A 19,331-nucleotide genomic window follows, 5' to 3' on the forward strand; every position below is an offset into this window, starting at 1 on the left:
TGTCTACGCAAAATTTAAAGTTAGAGCAATTTGAGAGTGCGGATTTTAAACGGTACACCCTTTATGCCTCAAAAATCCCGGTGGCGCCGACTGGGATAGAACGCAGGCATTTTGGTGTGAGAGGCAATCACGCTTACCATTACACCAGCGCACTATGGGGAAAGTGGTGGCCAAAAATCGAAAAATTGACTTGCTTTGAATGACGTATCTTGTAAACCATTTGATAGCCAGATAGTTCAAACCTAGATGCCCAAAATTTCAGCCCTCTGTGATGAAAACTCATTGCGCCACAGACATCAGACTTAGGAAAATTTTGAAAATTGTAGAAAAAATGCATTTGAAACAAATGCAATTTTCTCAGCGAATAACGGCCTAAACATTGAATTTAATACACCGTTGGAAAACTAATTGTCTAAACTTTAAAATGGGTACGTTGATAAGGTTACACGGTTAATTAAAATTGGTTAAAAATGGGCAATTATTGAAAAAAAAATGTTTTTTGCCTAAGTTGGACTATATCTAACGAGCAGGGCCGAGCAGTCTCAAGAGACCACCACTACGTTTTAGTTTAGAATCTATACTATCTGCGAAACAAGGATCCAGCTGCGTATAGCTGCGTATGAGCGTCATTTTGGCACAAAGTCGTAAAAATGATTTTTTAAATGTTTTTTTTTGTTAATTACATATATCGATTATACGAGCATTAACCAAAAAAATCGTACAAATTAAACACTGGTTGAAAAGTGGAACTGTTAAATGTCAAATTTGGTCTTAAAAATGTTACACACTTAATTATTATTGTTGTTAAAAATGGGTAAAAACAGACCGAAAATTATCATTACATATAGAAACCGTATCTACCCAACTGGACTAAAAAGTTTTCAATGTTTTCACGATAACCTTTTGATATTTTCAATACATAATAACCAACGGAAAAAGAAAGACCACTAGGGTAAACGTTCCTATAGTTGCGGTACGTTAGAAGCGTTAGGTTTCTATAGTTGTGTATGGAGACTCCGTACACAACAGCTATAGGAGCGTTTCCCCTACCAAAAGGAAATTACCTGTTCGAGTGCCATTTTACAATTTCTACCCACTAAACTTAGGTAAAACTATTATTGATGTTACCTACTTGCATTTAAAAGACGGGGACAATATTTTCAAATCATGAGTTTGTTTTCGGCTTTAACGCTAACAACGTGTGTGTGCTAACAACAATATTGTGCAGTAGTTTAATCGAAAATCTGAAAACAATTGTTTGTGATAATATGGATCATAGGAGCATCGTGTTACTTTTTGATCCAAAAGAATCTCAAGTAGTCAATGCAACAAAAGCATTTGAATATATTAAGAAAAAATATAATATTGATCTTGCCAAAGAAGAACAACTTCTTAAAAAGTTGAAGTACGTAGCACAACATTTTTACAATGCGTGGCAAAAGGCTCACCGCCTACAAGAGCGCTTTGAGAAATACAATAAGGATTGGCTCGATTGTCATTTGGAACTTGCAGAGTACATCGCAGAAACACCTTCAACGTCAACTGGCCATGATGGACGCGGACGTCCACAAAAACTGATGAGCTTAGTGATAGAAGTAAGCGAAGGAAAACCGATGAAATATTTGGCGGTAATGTTGGCACTATAGAAAGGGCTCTTTTACTCACAAGACAAATTGCGTATAGACATGGGGATTCAAATATGGTGAATTTGATTGGCCATGTTCTCAAAAATCGAGAAAACGCATTTAAAATGTTTACGACTCTCAAAGATTCGCATGGAATGATGTCACCTGAAGAGGCGTTCGAATATTTTTTAGACTGCGATTTTTCTAAATATGCATATGAGCAAACAGTGAAAAAGAACCCATCAAGATTTCCGAGCTACAATGTAATTAAGAGCAGGGTGCCTTCCATTCATTTTGACTAAAAAAATGTTTTAAGAAATTATGGAATAATAAGACATTATGAAAATATTTTGATTACGTAAACAACAAGAAAAGATTGTTAAGTTTGTGTTTGACATATAATACCTGCCAATTTTGCTACATGAGAGTCGCAATAAGCGATTTTGTAATTTATCTCACCCACTCTTCGCTCTTCACTCTTCGCGAAGAGGCGATCAGAAAAACGCTCATTGTGACTCTGTCAAAGCTAAATTTGCAGGTTTGATGTGTGAAACACAAACTTTACAATCTTTTCTTATTACTTACACATACAAAATATCATCATAATATCCTATTATTCTATAATTTCATAAAAGATTTGTTTAGTCAAAATGAATGGAAGGCACCCTGATTAAGAGTATGAAAAAAGTATGCTCACCTTCAGCCGAGTCAATCGAAGAGTCATCATCAAAAATTCAGGTAGACATAAATATCCACATATTTTTCCAGTACACTAACTTTAAATGTTTCTTTCTTTTCAGGTCAAATTACAGGCACTCATGAATCATACAACAGAAAGAATCATTCAAATCATCGATGCGGAAATCGTCCAACAAATGAATATCAACGATGACACAGAGCTAGTGCTTTTAAGCAGCTGGGGTATGGATGGCTCAACAGGCTATTCACTATACAACCAAGCGCTATCAACGCCAAATCAAAAAGATGACAGTGACGTCTTTTCAGTGACAACTACTCCTATACAATTTTATTATAAGAACAACAAGAAAAACATTTTGTGGCATAATTTAACACCCCAAAGCATTCGGTTCTGTAGGCCAATTATGCTGTATCAAAGAGTCAAAAGAGATGGTGCTTAACTCCAAGAGATATATTGAAAATCAAATAAGTCAGCTTGTTCCAGTAAAAATCCAATTATCGAATGGTGAATATGTTTTGGTTTTATTTTCGTTATGAGTATGATCGACGGCAAAGTTCTTAATTATGTAACTGATACTTCTTCTATGTCCAACTGTCCAATTTGTGGAGCTACTCCGAATGCAATGAGTGATATAGAGGTAATATTTTTTTTCAAATTTTAAGGGCCATAAAAATAACAATGTTTTTTTTTATACTTTACAGAAGTTTGAAGCAGGATACGATTCGAACGAAGATGCTCTGCATTACGGCATATCTCCACTGCACGCTTGGATGCGATTTTTTGAGTGTTTATTACATATTTCCTATAGGATGGAAATTAAAACGTGGAAGATCACGAAGGATTTAAAGGCCAAATATCTTGAACGGAGTACGAGTTGATCAACCCAGGGCAGGCGGAGCTGGGACCAGTACAACAGGAAATGTGTGTCGAAAAGCATTTTCAACTCCTGAATTACTTTCCAAAGTTTTGGATATCGACGAAGAGCTTATTATTAGATTTCGTAATATTTTAATAGTAATCAATTGCCAAGACCCGATCAATCCTAAAAAAAAATGGATGATTATTGTAAGGAAACATATCGGCGGTATCTTAATTTATATGATTGGTATAAAATTCCAGCAACAGTGCATAAAGTACTCGCTCACGCTGGAAGCATAATAATCCATTCACCTGCTCCTCTTGGCATGTTAGCTGAGGAAGCAGCAGAGTGCCAACATAAACTACTAAAAAAATGTCGTACCCATCATGCTAGGAAAAGGTCACGAGTTGATAATCTACATGACGTCTTTATTCGAGCTATGAACTCATCTGATCCTTTGATAAGTTCAATAAATCTAGGTAATAGAATCCGTAAGCAGGTATCACTTGAATATCCAGATGTTGTGAAATCACTTTTAGTATTCGAATATCTTGACAGCTCTGAAAATATAAACACTGAAGGCAATGCACTAGATGCATTAATGGATGATGTTGAACAACTGGATGATGATTTTGGTCTTGATGAAAATGTAGAAAATGAGTAGAATTGCTTGTGAATTTAATTTAGTTTTAAGAGAAAGTTATTAAATAAATTATTATGACAATTAGTCAAAGAAAATTATGTTTTATTTTGTAGTATATTCATCCCTGCAGTATAAAAAATGTAGTTCAACTTAGTTAACGATGTTGATATGTGTTCAGAAAAAATAATGGAAACATAGTTAAAAAATAATCCTTTCGACTAGCTTTAATGATTTATTTCTCGCCTTGAGTATCATAACGGCATAACTGCATTGATCGATTTGTCTTCATCGATTTTCTCTTTTGTTAATAACTTGACCAAATTGAAGCCGATCGACGTGATTTTTTTACTGACGGAAAAGGATCATAACCAGTGCTGCACAATTTCGACACTAAAAACTGATAATAACAAAACAACCCTGGTCACTCATTTCAGCAGAGAGTCACCATCAGTAGCAATCAATATCAATTGTCAGTGATATTACTATCAGTAACGACGATGTGCAGTTTTTCATTTGCTGAATTACTATCGAAATCAAATTAATTTAGCAAAACAGTTACATAGAACCATCAAAGTGAATACGAATCATCATCATTATCAGCCTGGAGAACAATAATGTGACACAGAAAGCGCAAATTCACAGTTTTTTCACCAAGGGAATCTTTGTCACTGACAAAGAAAAGAGTGAGATTTTGACAAAGGAAATTTTGATTTTCAGTTCTATCAGTGTTGCTGCTGAAATGAATTTTGTCTATATCCACTGAAGTTTGCTCAATGAAAATGACAAATCGCAGCACTGATCATAACATCTTGCCAAAGTCAAAAAAATGCGTCGATCGGTTTCGGTTTGGCCAAGTTATTAACGAAAGAGAAAATCGATCCATGCAGATACGCCCTTATGATGCTAAAGGCGAGATTTGGACGGAAAAAATATTTTCAGTAGAGGGGAGGTTCGATAGACAAATAATTCTTCATCAAAATACCTGATTGGTAAAACAATACTCTTATATCACATATATAAAAAAAAATGGGGGAGGGGTCAGGTCTTGGCTAGGAGGGGGGGGGGGTTTCCTATTTAATCTTATGCACAGCAACCTTATTCTAGTTTTGATTTGCATTTGAACTGTCCCTAAAATTAAAAACAAACTTTCAAGTTTATTGTTCAGGAATAAGTAGCTCATTACTGGGTTTAATACTAGTTACACCTTCCGGATGCGATGAAAATACATAAATATGACTAATTTTATGCTTAACTTGCTATAATACCATCAAAAAATGCGGAAAAACCAATAAAATATTTTTGGCCACCACTTTGTATGGAGCCGCCCCATACTAGCAGCGGCGCCGCTTGACAGCTTGAATGTGTTCTTTAGCAGAATTGATAAATAGATTAGATTTCTTTATTATAGAGAAGAATTGATAATAATTCAAGCTATAGAAATGGTCACAACAACTTATTCTCAGAAGCACATTTGTATGAAGTTCAACTTTGTCGCAGACAGCCCAGTCCGTATTTCAAATTATCGAAATTTAAAATGATCACACAAGTATGAAGTTGCAATTTTCCAATTTTTCATTCTGAAAATTTCTCCCTGCACAATCGTAAACAAACCCGCCGATGAGCCACCCATATGATTTGCTGTAGTAAGGTCGTCGATGATTACAAACGCTGCGCCTCCAATTGGTCCCGCGATTGGCAGTCGGTAGATAGTTGGTGGGTAATTTTATTACCTGCGCGTTTGCTCGCCATAACTCTCTCTCGCCGTCTTTTTCCCATATGATGATGGGCCGGCCCGAGAGCGAGGTGTGTGTGCGCGCAGCTTCAGCAAACGTGTTGCAGAAGACGACCCTTTTGTAGGCCTTTCGGTCGTTCGCTGGCCCGTTGGTTGGTTGGTTGGTTGGTTGGTGAGAAATGCATAGGACGCATAATTGGACAGTAGAGGGCCGAGGGAAAGGGGACGGGAGGAGGCACGTTTATATGCGAGTGCGCGCAATGATGCAGTATAAACAGTAAATCCAAACTTGCCAAATGTGGAATATCAGGTGCACGTCGTTACTGTTTGTTGTTGTTGTTGTTGTTGTTGTCGCCGTCGTCGTCAATTCGCTTACCATAAAACTCACCAACCAACAGTTGCATACTCAATACAGACAGAAGCGGTAAGAGAATCCGAGAATCCCGAATATGGATCGGACAACCGGAGACACTATCGCTCGATGTTTGTTGCCTTTTAGCTGATGCATATGCCTTCTTCTGGGTTCCAAATCGATTCCGCGTGTGTAGCTGAGACCATCTTGGCCATTCCGCGTGTGTTGTGTATATTTTGCTCACGAGATGCAACCGTAGCAGTTCGGTATAGTGTAGCGTAACGTGGGACCGTCGGCGAAAAGTCCGCAGAAGAACTGGTCATCAAAACCGAACCAAACCTAACCTAACCAAACCGAGTCGGAGCAGTTAGCGGTGCCGTACTCACGTTTTTGAAATGAAGTGTGTGTGAGGATGGCGCGCGCGTTTCGTTTGAATTTTTATAGGCAGCTACACACTTTTCCAAGTGCCTTTGAGGGGTAGCCCTAGATGGTCACTCAAAACAATGCACGATAATATTGTAATTTATGTTCGGCTTAATTTTTCTCAGGCTGGCTTGGCTTTGGTGGCGGTTGTTGGTTGAAGAATTTTTATCGATTTGTAGGACAATCGATATTGGGAAGACATTAATCAAACTTCGGGCCACGCTGTGCATGCTAAATCAAGCGGAGCAACAATGTGTTGTAACACCTTGACCGGCTATGAAGGGGCAGGTTGTATTTTTTGTGTGATATTTGGACAAATGTAGTGTCCAACTTCAAAAGAACCGTTAATGCTAGTCAACACAATGACTTGATAATGGTGATGGTAGATCACTGCAGGTGGCCAATTTGGTCTAGAGCACTCAATTTGATGCATCAAAAAAGGCTAGGACTGCTTTTGCGAGTTTATGAAATATTTGGGGATCAAACTAGATTAATGCACCAATCAAAATCCAAATTTTCAAATCAAACCCAAAAGCTGCACTGCCGGTGGTCCTTTGCTTTGGATACGCCTAAGAATTATCTTCAGTGTCTAACATTGGGAACACATATGAATATTCCGGGGGCCTACGAGATAGTCATCAGAATATGAAAAGAAGCGACTGTTGCTGTTTTTTTTTTGACGTAGGAGTACGTCTGTGATTTCTATAGGGGGGGGGGGGGGGGGGGGGTACACTTTGTGAAAACCGAAAATGGAACATGTAACAAAATTATGAAAGACTTTGAACGTTAATAACTCAGCTGTCCCTGGACCAATTCCAATAATTTTGTCACCAATCGATCAGAAATATTTCTACGCATCATCATCATTTTTCAAAATGTCACTATTGAAAATTGCACGAATGTGCAACTTTTGCTATCATAATTAAAATGATCACCGATTAACTGCGAATAGCGATTTCCCCAACACAGATTTCAAAGTTGAATTCCATCCGGTCTCACCAAACGGTGTTCTCCAGTACACAACGAAAGGCTCCCCGTAAGTAGCTAGCTATCAAGGCTGCCCTCAACCGCTGATCGATTCAGTCCAATCACTGTGTGTGGTGGTGTCCGATCGTCAGCATCAGCAGTAGCCATGCTTGACATACACAGTTGTACACACCAACTGCTCATTTGTTAATAACTTTTCACTCAGTTGTTGAAATTTAGTTTCCTTCCAAATAATTGATGGATTAGGATCATAGTTTACTGTAGACATGCAAAGAGTAGGTATATCTTATCATTTGAATCAACACAAATTAATTTTTACGCTTAAAGTCCGAGATGTGCAGTGCAACGCTAAATCAAATACAGTTTATTACTAGAATTAAAATCTCCGCTTTTTCACGTTTCTATAAGAAGCTCAACCTCTATTCTATCGATTGTTTCAAACAGAACTATGTTTCGTCAACTCTGTGCAAAGTTATTAGCAAATGAGCAGTTTGCGAGTCAAACTGTGTATGCCAAGCATGGCAGCAGCAGCAGCAGCAGCAGCAGTGCTTTCGGCGCGTGGCGTTGAACATTGTTCTCCAGTACACAACGAAAGGCTGCCTGCAAGCAGCGAGCTGCAGCCCACATGAGCATCCATAGAAGGAGGAAGAAGCCGTACCGCTATTGGTCGGAATCTCTAGCTCTTCGTGAGTCACTGTGGGCCATCTATGCCAAGCGCTTCACCCTCATTCTAAACAACATATAGCTCATCAGCCTCATATGTATTAATCACCCTAATAGCTCAGAATTACTCAACCATCACGACAAAACAGTCCTTTTGAGAACCACCATACCATTTGCAAAAGAGTATTTTTTGGACATCTGTCAAGGTCATCAATCGGATTTCAGTTCCCAAATCAAGATAGAGCTGGAATTAGGACGCAACAGATTTTGTAAACAATGACTTCTTTCGATGATGTCTTGAAAGTCAAGGCACGCCCACGCAAATCAACATCATCATCAGGTAGGGTAAAACTTCTCCTACTCGACGGTAATGTTGGTTTGCGTGCCTTGAATTCCTAAAAATCATCGAGAGCAGTCATTGTTTACAAAAGCTGTTACGTCTAAAACCAGCTCTATCTAGATATATCTAATATACCATGTTCTTGAAGGCACCATTGGGGGTGCAATTTCAAAAACCAAAGTCGGTTGTGGCATGAAAGTGGTCTGATTTTGATTCAAAGATGATGGATTTTAATTATTAATTAATGTTAAAATTAAAACTTTATCATTTTTCAAAATGTCACTATGAGCAACTGTTGCGAAGATAATTAAAATTATCACCGATTGCCTGCGAAAAGCGATTTCTCTAACACAGATTTCAAAGTTGGATTCCATCCGGTCTCAGCAAACGGTGTTTATTCAATCACCGCGTGGTGAATGGTGGTGTTCTTCAGTACGCAACAAAAGGCTGCATGCATGCAGCAAGGTGCAGTCCACATGAGCAATAGACTGATGCAAAATTTGAAATTTTCACTCCACAGTGCTCAAACGGTTTCAAATCAGGTCCTGATTAGCCTTCCAAAATTTAAACTTATGTGGTTAGAAACTGACTTGACACAAACTATTCGAAGTTTATATGGAAATTACTATGAGAAAACCAAACTTTTTGTTCATTGTCTTCTACCCATTTTCCATATTGCTTTTTCGAATATTTCTATAACTATAATTACGAGAAATTTTCTAACCTACAACTGTGCGGAATAATGTTTTTCAGCCAAATGTCAAATTAAATTGTTATTAATTGTTTAAGAGATTGATAATCTTATGGTATGATCAAGCAGCTGTTCTGTAGGCAACACTGTATTCTGCAGTGTGACATAAAGGGTGATACGGTCAAAATTTGGTCAATATCAACTTGACGTATTTCTTTCAATTTTGCATTTAAAAAACCTGAACACCCCCCATTTTGAAGGTGTGTGTGTGTAGAATGTTGCTCCTATTTTGATTTTGGAATTCACTCTTCAGTTGTCAAAATGCCGTCCAAGCAAGAAGAGCAGCGTATCAAAATTTTGCTCGCGCATCGCGAAAATCCGAGCTACTCGCTCGCAAAGTTGGCAAAATCGCTAAAAGTTGCCAAATCAACCGTTACAAATGTAATTAAAGTGTTTGGGGAACGTTTGTCGACAGCCAGGAAGTCTGGATCGGGGTGAAATCGAAAACCGGAAGCCGCTGAGACGACAAAGAGAGTTGCCGGTAGTTTCAAGCGAAACCCTAACCTCTCTCTCCGAGATGCCGCAAATAAGCTGGGTGTATCGTCTACAACCGTGCATCGAGCCAAAAAACGAGCCGGACTATCGACTTACAAGAAGGTAGTGACTCCAAATCACGATGATAAACAAAATACGACGGCCAAAGCGCGATCCCGGAGGCTGTACACGACGATGCTGACGAAGTTTGACTGCGTGGTAATGGACGACGAAACCTACGTCAAAGCCGACTACAAGCAGCTTTCGGGACAGGAGTTTTATACGGCAAAAGGAAGGGGAAAGGTAGCAGATGTTTTCAAGCACATGAAACTGTCAAAGTTCGCAAAGAAATATCTGGTTTGGCAAGCCATCTGTACCTGTGGCTTGAAAAGCAGCATTTTCATAGCTTCCGGGACTGTCAACCAAGAAATTTACGTGAAAGAGTGTTTGAATAAACGTCTGCTGCCTTTCCTGAAGAAACACGGTTGTTCCGTACTGTTTTGGCCGGATTTGGCATCTTGCCATTACGGTAAAAAGGCCATGGAGTGGTACGCCGCCAACAACGTGCAGGTGGTTCCCAAGGACAAGAACCCTCCCAACACGCCAGAGCTCCGCCCAATTGAGAAATACTGGGCTATTGTCAAGCGGAACCTAAAGAAGACCAAAAAAACTGCTAAGGGCGAGCAGCAGTTCAAGGCAAACTGGCTTTCTGCGGCGAAGAAGGTGGACAAAGTGGCTGTACAAAATCTGATGGCAGGGGTCAAGCGTAAGGCCCGGCAATTCGGATTTGGAAAAGCAGAAGCCTAACTGAATATTTTTCCTGAATTTTATACTAATTGAACTTGAAAAAGAAATTTAATTTGATTTTTTAAATAAACGATTTCACCGATTTACACGCGTTTTCCCTTGACCAAATTTTGACCGTATCACCCTTTAGTAGCCATGATATTTGTGCTCTATTTTTCGCACAAGAAATACCAATGTTGCTTGATGAACAGTTGAATGAGCATACCGTTCCGATTCAAATTTCGGACGATTCAAATTTCGGACACTTTCATTTTTAATTAAATATTACATCCAGTTAGAAACAAAGTAATAATGTTAGATGATCGTGGAGGGCACTAGTCAAAAAAATTTAAAATTTACAAGACATGTGGATCATATTCGACCTGGATAATCAACTTTTAAAAGTGTCCGAAATTCGAGTTTAAGTGTCCGAAATTTGAATCGGCACGGTAATCATAAGACATCAGTGGCTTGAATCATTAATAACTTTTGTTCCTAACATTTGATTGAAAAGTGGGTTTGAACAAAGTTGTAGCTGGGAAAATTTGCTACAATCACTGTTATCATTTTTAAAAGCATAGTGATGTGGTGAATTGTTAGATAGATATCAACAAAAACATAAGTTTTCCCATAGTAATTCCCATATAAACTTGAAATGGTTTGTGCCAAATCAGTTTCTTACTAAAGAAGTTCAAATTTTGGGAGGCTAAGCAGGACCCAATTTGGAACCTTTTAAGCACTGTGGAGCAAAAATTTCAAATTTTGCATCAGTCATTGAGCAACCATAGAATGAGGAAAAAGCCGCACCGGGCCATCTATGTCAAGTGCGTCATTCTAAAGAGTATAAACAGAGAGCACCCCCCTCAAATTCCTATTCCTACACAAAACACAAGCTCCTGCCGCAGTTAATAAATAAGATTAATTATATAAGACCACGCAGTGCTGCGTCACCATTGCGTACAACCCCATAGGGCTGTCCTTTGTAGTTTTTGAGTCTGCAACACGCTTTTGAAACACTTTCTAGGCCCTTTATGTTAAGTACAATCAAGCGCTTTGGAATTATGAGGACGGAATATAAATGGTTTGAAAGCTATTTATCTGACAGAACTCAACGAACTACTTTTAATGATTCTATTTCCAGTCCCGTGGGGGAATATCCTTGGAGTGGCCCAGGGAAGTGTATTAGGGCCCATTTTACGTTTTATGTATATTAGCGATTTTGTGACATTAATGTTTTTGCAGATGACATTTTCAGTCATCGTTCGGCTTATGTCATCGGTATTTTATGAATTTGTATAAAAATACAACATGGTTATAAATATTGTATCCAGGGTGCCAGAACCTTTCAAACCACTAGGGATTGTATTAAAGTTTCAAATGTTCTAGTCGTATTAAAATTAAGTTAGTTTTAAATCTTACAGTCCTCTGATTTTCCACTCCCGGATCTTTTTAATTTCCCTAGAAACCCCTAACAACACATGTTTTTTAATTTTCCCAAGAATTTTCTTAGTAACAAATTTCAAGTTATCAAATTATTGATAAAGATGACGGGAATCATGCTCAATAATATTATGAAGAAAACAAGGGGCAAGTCAGCTGTACTCAGAGCAAATAGTTTCGCAGCGAGTAGATTTGAGCAACTCATAATTACTCAAAACTAATCAAAGTAGTCTCGCTTTTTTCAGCATATACAAACCTTCAATGAGAAATCGAAACAGACGTCATCTATCTACTCGAGATTTTATTTATTTGAGTTGAAATCATGGATTTGTAAAAATTTAGTAACCGATAAAATTATATAAGATCACGTGCAGGACGGCTCATATCTGATAACATATTGATCGGTGCTATGTGACATCAATCCGCATTAATCGTCAAGATATCGTAAAAAGGGATTTGATTCTTATGAAAACACAGGATTTATCGTAGCTAAAGCATTTTTTATAGGCGATCATGAAAGACTTTGAACGTTAATAACTCAGCTGCCCCTGGTCCAATTTCAATAATTTTGTCACCAATCGATCACGCATCTGTTGAACTTAAGAGTTTATCCTTTTTCAAAATGTCACTATTGAAAATTGCACGAATGTGCAACTGTTGCTATCACAATTAAAATGATCACCGATTGCCTGCGAATAGCGATATCCCTAACACAGATTTCAAAGTTGAATTCCATCCGGTCTCACCAAACGGTGTTTATTCAATCACCGCGTGGTGGGTGGTGGTGTTCTCCAGTACACAACGAAAGGCTCCCGCAAGTAGCATTATTTATCGTAGCTAAAGCATTTGTTATAGGCGATGACGGAGTAATCTACCCTCGACTCGTGAACCTCAGCTGGTGTATTCGTTTCTGTCTGGATGCACAACCAGAGCGTACAAACCATACGATATCTACTGAAATCTTATATCAAAGGGCTGGTTACCACTGGTTACGACAGGAAGACGTATGCGGCGAAAAATTTCCTTATATCTAGAAAGTAATAATTGAGAAGGAATGTTATTTGATCGTAAAAATGATCAGTGGTTTTCCAAAACTAGTCGCGACCATCGGAAGAACAAGACCGGGGACGTCATCAAGAATGGGTTGGCGAGATGTCGTCTAAAGAAGATTGGAAGGAAGTGGAATATTGTGCTAGAAGTGGTAGAATACGTACGATATTTAGACCAGAACGGGTTTGCGGCAGAACTCATGTTTTCGCTGAAAGTTACATAACTATAGATATGGTTTGCAGTGTTGTACTATAGAAACAAATACCAACATTCAAAAAATTACTATCCAAATTGAGTTTTTAATTTTATAAAATACTCCAATTAACAAAATTGTAGAAAGAACGGCGCCGGTGGTGTAGTGGTAAGCGTGATTACCTCTCACCCAAGCAGGCCTGGGTTCAATCCCAGTCGGCGCCGCCGGGATGTTCTGAGGCATAACATCTCTGATCACGCCTTCCTTCGGATGGGAAGTAAAGCCGTTGGTCCCCGGTTCATGAGTTGATGGGTCGATAGGTAGGGTCCAGGTGTGGGAGCTGCCTTCCTGGCACGTCGGTGTAGCATTGGTGCTCAGCACGGAAAACAAGATCGACGGAAAAAACAAACCAAAGAAAAAAAAAAAAAAATTGTAGAAATTATTTCTTGAGTTCCTGTATTTTGTTACAGGAGCTACATAGGCGGACGCGATTCCACTCAGACGATATCCCATAAGCCATAGAAGATGTTACTTGCAGCGCTCCTCTAACCTGGAAATCCCTTAGGACGGATTGTTGGTTGGCAGTAGTTTGAAAGTGACAAACATCGCATCGATAGTAGCTTTTTGAACACCTGGAACTTGAAGTGATCGCTCAGACAGAGAGTTTTGATTCTCCTCGGGGACTGCTGTTGTGAAGTGATGGCCATGTAAATCAAATGGGAATCACTTCACCGTGAGTGATAAGTTGTCACTTCACCGTGAAGTGACATCGGTAATAAGGGCCATGGTCGTTGTTTTTCTGAGTGATATTCGCAACGCCATTGTTTCCATCTTAAGATAGCTCAAATATCTATTGCACCAAGGCCTTGCTCAGATTGTACCCGGAGATATTCGATTTGTGGCAGTTGGGGACAATTTTAGCCCTTTTTAATTACAGCATGACGTTTCTGTAGCTCCTGCTTCGTGGCGATATTCCTAGTACTTGTGGATTTTACTGCTCAAAGTTGTAAAAAGGAAGAATCCAAATGAAAAATGATGCGATGAATAGCAGTTTATGAGTTGACGATGTTGGCAAGGACACTATGTGCTCTTGAGCTTAAACGCAGTGAATTCCAAAAGGAATTCCGGAGAATTCGAGGAGAGCTCAGTGTTAAACTTTCCCTGATAGCTTGAACAACAGTTTCAGACAATTTCATTTTCAATAGCTGGACAGCCTTGTTGTTGGATACCATCATTTTACTCATGGAAATTCAGCAAAATGCTAAATACTGGGAGAAAGAGAAACAAACGGCGCCACAAGCCGCAATCTCAAAACAGCTACATTTTTTTCTGTAAATATATCCATCCGATCGGTGATGGTATCCGTTCACTCAAGCCTGGTGGTCGTCTTGAATCATCGTTACAATCCGTGCATTCTGTAACACCGGACAGAATTATACAATTCAGTAAGTCCAGCATCACTAGTATCTCATCCGCAAGAGCTTCAGCACCAGTTTTCAGTTGCGTACGAAATTATTGCAGAAAAATATGTCAATCGGTTTCAGCCCACCGATGATGACATATTGCAACAAAAAAAAAAATTAGGTTGCTATGTGTATTTGATGTTGATCAACGCTATTTACTCAGAGTGGCTCAGAGTTACTCAACATAAACTCCGATTTTACTCATGATCAAAAGCTGTCTTGCCCCTTGGAAGAAAACCAGAATTAATAATTAACCAAGGTGGAAAAGTGATAAATTGGTTTTACGAAATGTTTAAGGAATCTTAAGCTTGCAAGAAATCAAGATCCAAAGAATAGATTTTGTAAGGTTACGAACTCATGTTTTGCTCAATATCTGAATTTAATATAATTTAAACAATTTCCTGCTTCGGTAAATGTTGAGCATTTCGAGCATTTTCTTTTTAAATGCATGACTTATTAAAGGATTCTAACCTTGCAATAATAGTCCTTTCAATGATGTCTATGTAATCTACTCTAAACGATTCGCATTTAGAAAATTTTACAATATTTTGTGACTCCAAAAATGAAGCAAAGCAAGATGATAAAACATCTTTAGTATCCCTAATTTACTAAAATTTTCAAGAAACGTTTAATTATAAATATGTTGCGCGCTTTTTGCATGAAAACAGATTTTAATATTCTACAATTTGGTGAAAGTTCAATAGTTTTTTTTTAAATTTTATCAAAGAAATTCCCAATTCCTCATCTCATCTATTTATCTTTAACAACTAACAAAATTATGTTTGATAACTTAGTCTTGGTAGAGATCTACCATTTTATTCGATAACAGTTTTTCAATAATCATCATTAACTTGAACTTTTGATAGAACATTTTATTTTAGATCTTCCGTAAAGTATGGGTTAGGATTAGATAAAAGTTGGAGGGTGGTGTACAAGACACGACCGCATTGTTGACGTAGGACTACCAAATTTTTGTTCGATTTTCCAGTTTGTTGTTTCGGATATTGTATTGGAATAAATTAAATTTCATACTCTCAACTCTTTACAGGAGTGTTAATTGCGTTGTACACTGAAAACGAATCTTACTCAGAGAGTTAGTCACTGTTAAGGCTGGCGCACAATAGATACGTTTTCAGGTTTTTTTTACAGTTAGCCCATGCATTATCTGTCAAAAAACCCGAAAACGTATGCATTGTGCGCCGGCCTTTACTCATTCGTATGAAGAAATTTTTTAAAGGCTAGGTTACTGATGCGCTGAGTCACCTACGCTTTAAGAAAATTTTCCATTCAAATGAGTAAAAGTGACGCACAAATGAGTTGAAGTTAATCACTGAGTTAGTTTCGTTTTCAGTGTACAACGCAACGAACAACCATGTTTACCGCCCGGCAGTCAAACTTTCAACAAATCCAATCACCAAAACGAGAAAAATTACTCATGATTTCATGAACATAGCATGTTTTCATGTTATGAAAATACACTATGAATACTATTCATGATATCATGAGCTATTTTTGCGTAACGCAGTCAAGATTCCCGAAATCATAAATCATTCGAGTTGAAACCATGAATTTAGCTTTCAGCTTTTAAACCAAAACATGTAAAACAGATTAACATAAAGCGTCAGACTGGATTCGAACCATTAACATTTGGGACCATTAAACCCATGCTTTAACCACTAGAATATCAGTAATTCTATAAGGAAGAAGACAAAAGGCGTATAAGAGCTACCTATATAGTGCATTTTATGAACATGGTTTGACAGGTACGCGTAACGCTTGTAGCGGTCATGAATTTCAATCATAAATGTGTCGATCATTGTTATGATTTCATGGCTTGGAACATTTTTTCATTTTATGATTTTTTTATTAATGAAAATGGAATCGGATTTCTTCAGGTGTACGTTTCCCTTACTTAAGTATTTAGATTAGCATTCTTTGCCCCTCATTTTTCTGAATTTTGCTGATTTAGGTGAATGAAAAGAAAAAAGCAGACAAAAAATAATATTGAACATTGAATGGTACCAGCTCGTCGCTCTGTTCTCTCGATAATGATAACGAGCGAGCACGAGACTGGTTGATTACGGCTAAACACTTTGATAAATTTTCAATAACTAACCATTAATAATCAACTAGCAACTTTTTACCAAACAAATCTTACATTCAACCTGAATAAAATGGTTTAATTAAAATTGGATTCTGGCCGGAGCACGTTCTGGAAAGGTGTAAGTTTTGTCAAAATCGTTTATCGGTATCTTTGGCGCACGAAGCTTATTCCTTGCTTGCCAAACGCATCAAAACGATACAAGCTAATCGCGCACTATTACACAAGTTTTGCACTTTTCAGGTCAGTTCAGTATTATTTACAATAAACTAGAGCTCTGCAAAGTTTCGCTAAGCCGTAAATCTAGAGCACTTATGTAAAATTTATTACTGGCCTTTGGCCGTTTGTTTTCACTACATTTCTATGGGTGACTGATAAATTGAACAATTCCTACTGATTGCAATGTTCAAATTCTTCTGATATTGACGCATCACAGTTATTCCGATGAGCTGGATGTTCGACGGAATTTTAGGTACTTGTTTGGCAAAGATAACCCACAGACCAAGGCGGTGGATTTCACGACGGTAATTGCAGCTTTTCAATTTTCCTGGACCGATTTGCGTCTCCGTCTGGTTGTTTTTCATTGGTGTGAGGTGTATGTATTGAGCTGCTAGGAATGCTACGATGTCCACGCTGCAGCAAACAAGTCCGAGGTCGAACCGTCCAACGTGAAACGTTGAATGATTGTGTGGCTTCGGCTTGTGCCTTTAGGGATCAATTTTCTGATGGCTGTGTTAGGGGTGAGCACCTTCCGGTCGAAGAAAATTTATGGTAAATTTGATAATATCCATATTTCTTCATAGTTAACTATTCAAATATTTGACAATTATAATGTATGACATACCACACAAATCTTATAACACTGGTGAATCGATCTACATACAAATCATCAAATCTGACCAATTTTCGTTGCGTTTCCCTGAATTTTCACCCTTCCCGAAAGACGTAGTCCTACGTCAAAAAATTTGCAACATCGACAATTTCATTTTGTTTTCCACCCAATTGGGCTGATTTAAAAAATATATATTCACAAGTAAAATTTCTGACACACTAGAAACAAATGGAATCACCTTCAAACTTTCACCATCTACTGATTTTTTTTTGAAATTCTCTCTACAGTATTGTAGGTATTCTAATGAAACCTCGCAGTTTAATCTATGTATAAAATACTCTTGATATATTCATTGCAGTTCCTTTCGTAATTTCTTCAGATTTACCTACAAGCATTTTGTAGAAACCTTTTGTAGTTCACCTCCAAGCTGCTATTGAAGTTTGACAATAATTTTCTTGAAACCTTCCTTAGAAAATTTCCTCAGAACTTTGTTAAAATTCTTCTTAGAATGTTGCAAGGGTTCTCCTTAAAATTCTCTAGGATTTATTGAAAACCCATTGAAATTATCTCTAGAGCTAAGAATTTCTTTAGAATTCTAGTCAACATTGTCAATCTTTGAAGTGCCAGACTGTTGAAAAACAAGCTAATTAGAGGAACTTTGAAATTATTTCAATATGTCAGATCCTTGAAAAAGTTTTAGAGTCATAGGAAGGAGGAGTCATATGGAAGAGAACAAAAATCAAAGTTACACTTTAACTATTTGTTTTGTATTACTTCTGAGTGAAGTCAACGATTTACATAGTTGAAGATGCTAATTTCAAATAACAGACTAAAGTGGTACTTTTTATACGATAGAGGAGGAGATGAAAGTATAGAGTCGATAGTTCCGTTAGAGTACGGCAGTGTGAAAATTGTATATAGAGTGTAGAAAGCGAGCAAGGACAACTTTTATGAAGGTACAAATCGGTTTGATCATCTCTCTTTACCAAACTCCCCCGTTGGAGAGGGATGGTGAGGAGTATCCCACCGTCGCCACTGGCAAAAAGAGATGATCACGATTGACGATGTGTTTGGAACAGTTCTATCGATTGTACCGCACTGAAGTTGTCGTAGGTTTGGAAATTGCAGCTATTGTTAGCTCTACACGGTATGTGGTACAGCCATTGTCGACTTGACGACCTCGAGGGGACACTGGTATGGTAGGTGCTGCTACTGTACCTTTCGACCAATCACAGTAATTGATGGTAAGCTCCCATCCAGAGCTATGTACTTTAACTATTTGTTTGTATTGAGAAGACGCAATTTTGGGAACGCCGGACACGTTTGTGCATACTTCAGTACCAGAATGCTAAGCGCTCAAAAGAATGCAGTGGTCCACACGATCAAATGCATCCTTGATTCCACCAGAATCCATGGTCCGAACGCAAAGCGACACAAATGCTGAGCTGCGGAGATGTAGTTTTTACAAGAACTGAAGCTGACTCACTGCTGATGATCTCGAATTATTTGTAGCAGCAACATAATGATGTGATATGTACACTATTTTTGAGTGGGGTTGGTCCATTAGCAACGGTTATGCCATATTCTAAAAACCCCTCTTCCAGTTGCTTAACATCCACGTCATTATTGGTAGACTCCGTGGAACCGAAATCAAACATTTACTACCTTTCCTAATAGCTACCATCCTGCACAGCTCTAATGTGTTTACATTTAACCACCGACATTAGAGAAATCTGCAATCGCCAGCACCGCTTTTGATGTTGCATCCACCCAGACGAGCAGACCAATAAACACATAACAACCATATCCCCGTAATTCCCGGTGTCTGATTCGTCGGACATAACTTCATAAATTCTATTTCGGCTGAAAGGATCCCGGTCAGTGCCTAGCAATCTAATGGAAAGCCGCATGGTGCAC

The 19,331-nt window shown here is 38.2% G+C and overlaps 1 protein-coding gene across 5 annotated transcripts in view; it reads right to left on the bottom strand.

Moving 5' to 3' along the window:
- The window catches only part of vn (vein), a 237,877-nt gene that overhangs the window by 142,858 nt on the left and 75,688 nt on the right, over positions 1-19,331 (bottom strand). The window lies entirely within an intron of this gene.

This window comes from Ochlerotatus camptorhynchus, unplaced genomic scaffold (genome assembly GCF_037179485.1).
Source record: "Ochlerotatus camptorhynchus isolate MF236.1 unplaced genomic scaffold, CSIRO-AGI_Acam_v1.1 ptg000434l, whole genome shotgun sequence".
Classification (NCBI taxonomy): Eukaryota; Metazoa; Arthropoda; class Insecta; order Diptera; family Culicidae; genus Ochlerotatus; species Ochlerotatus camptorhynchus.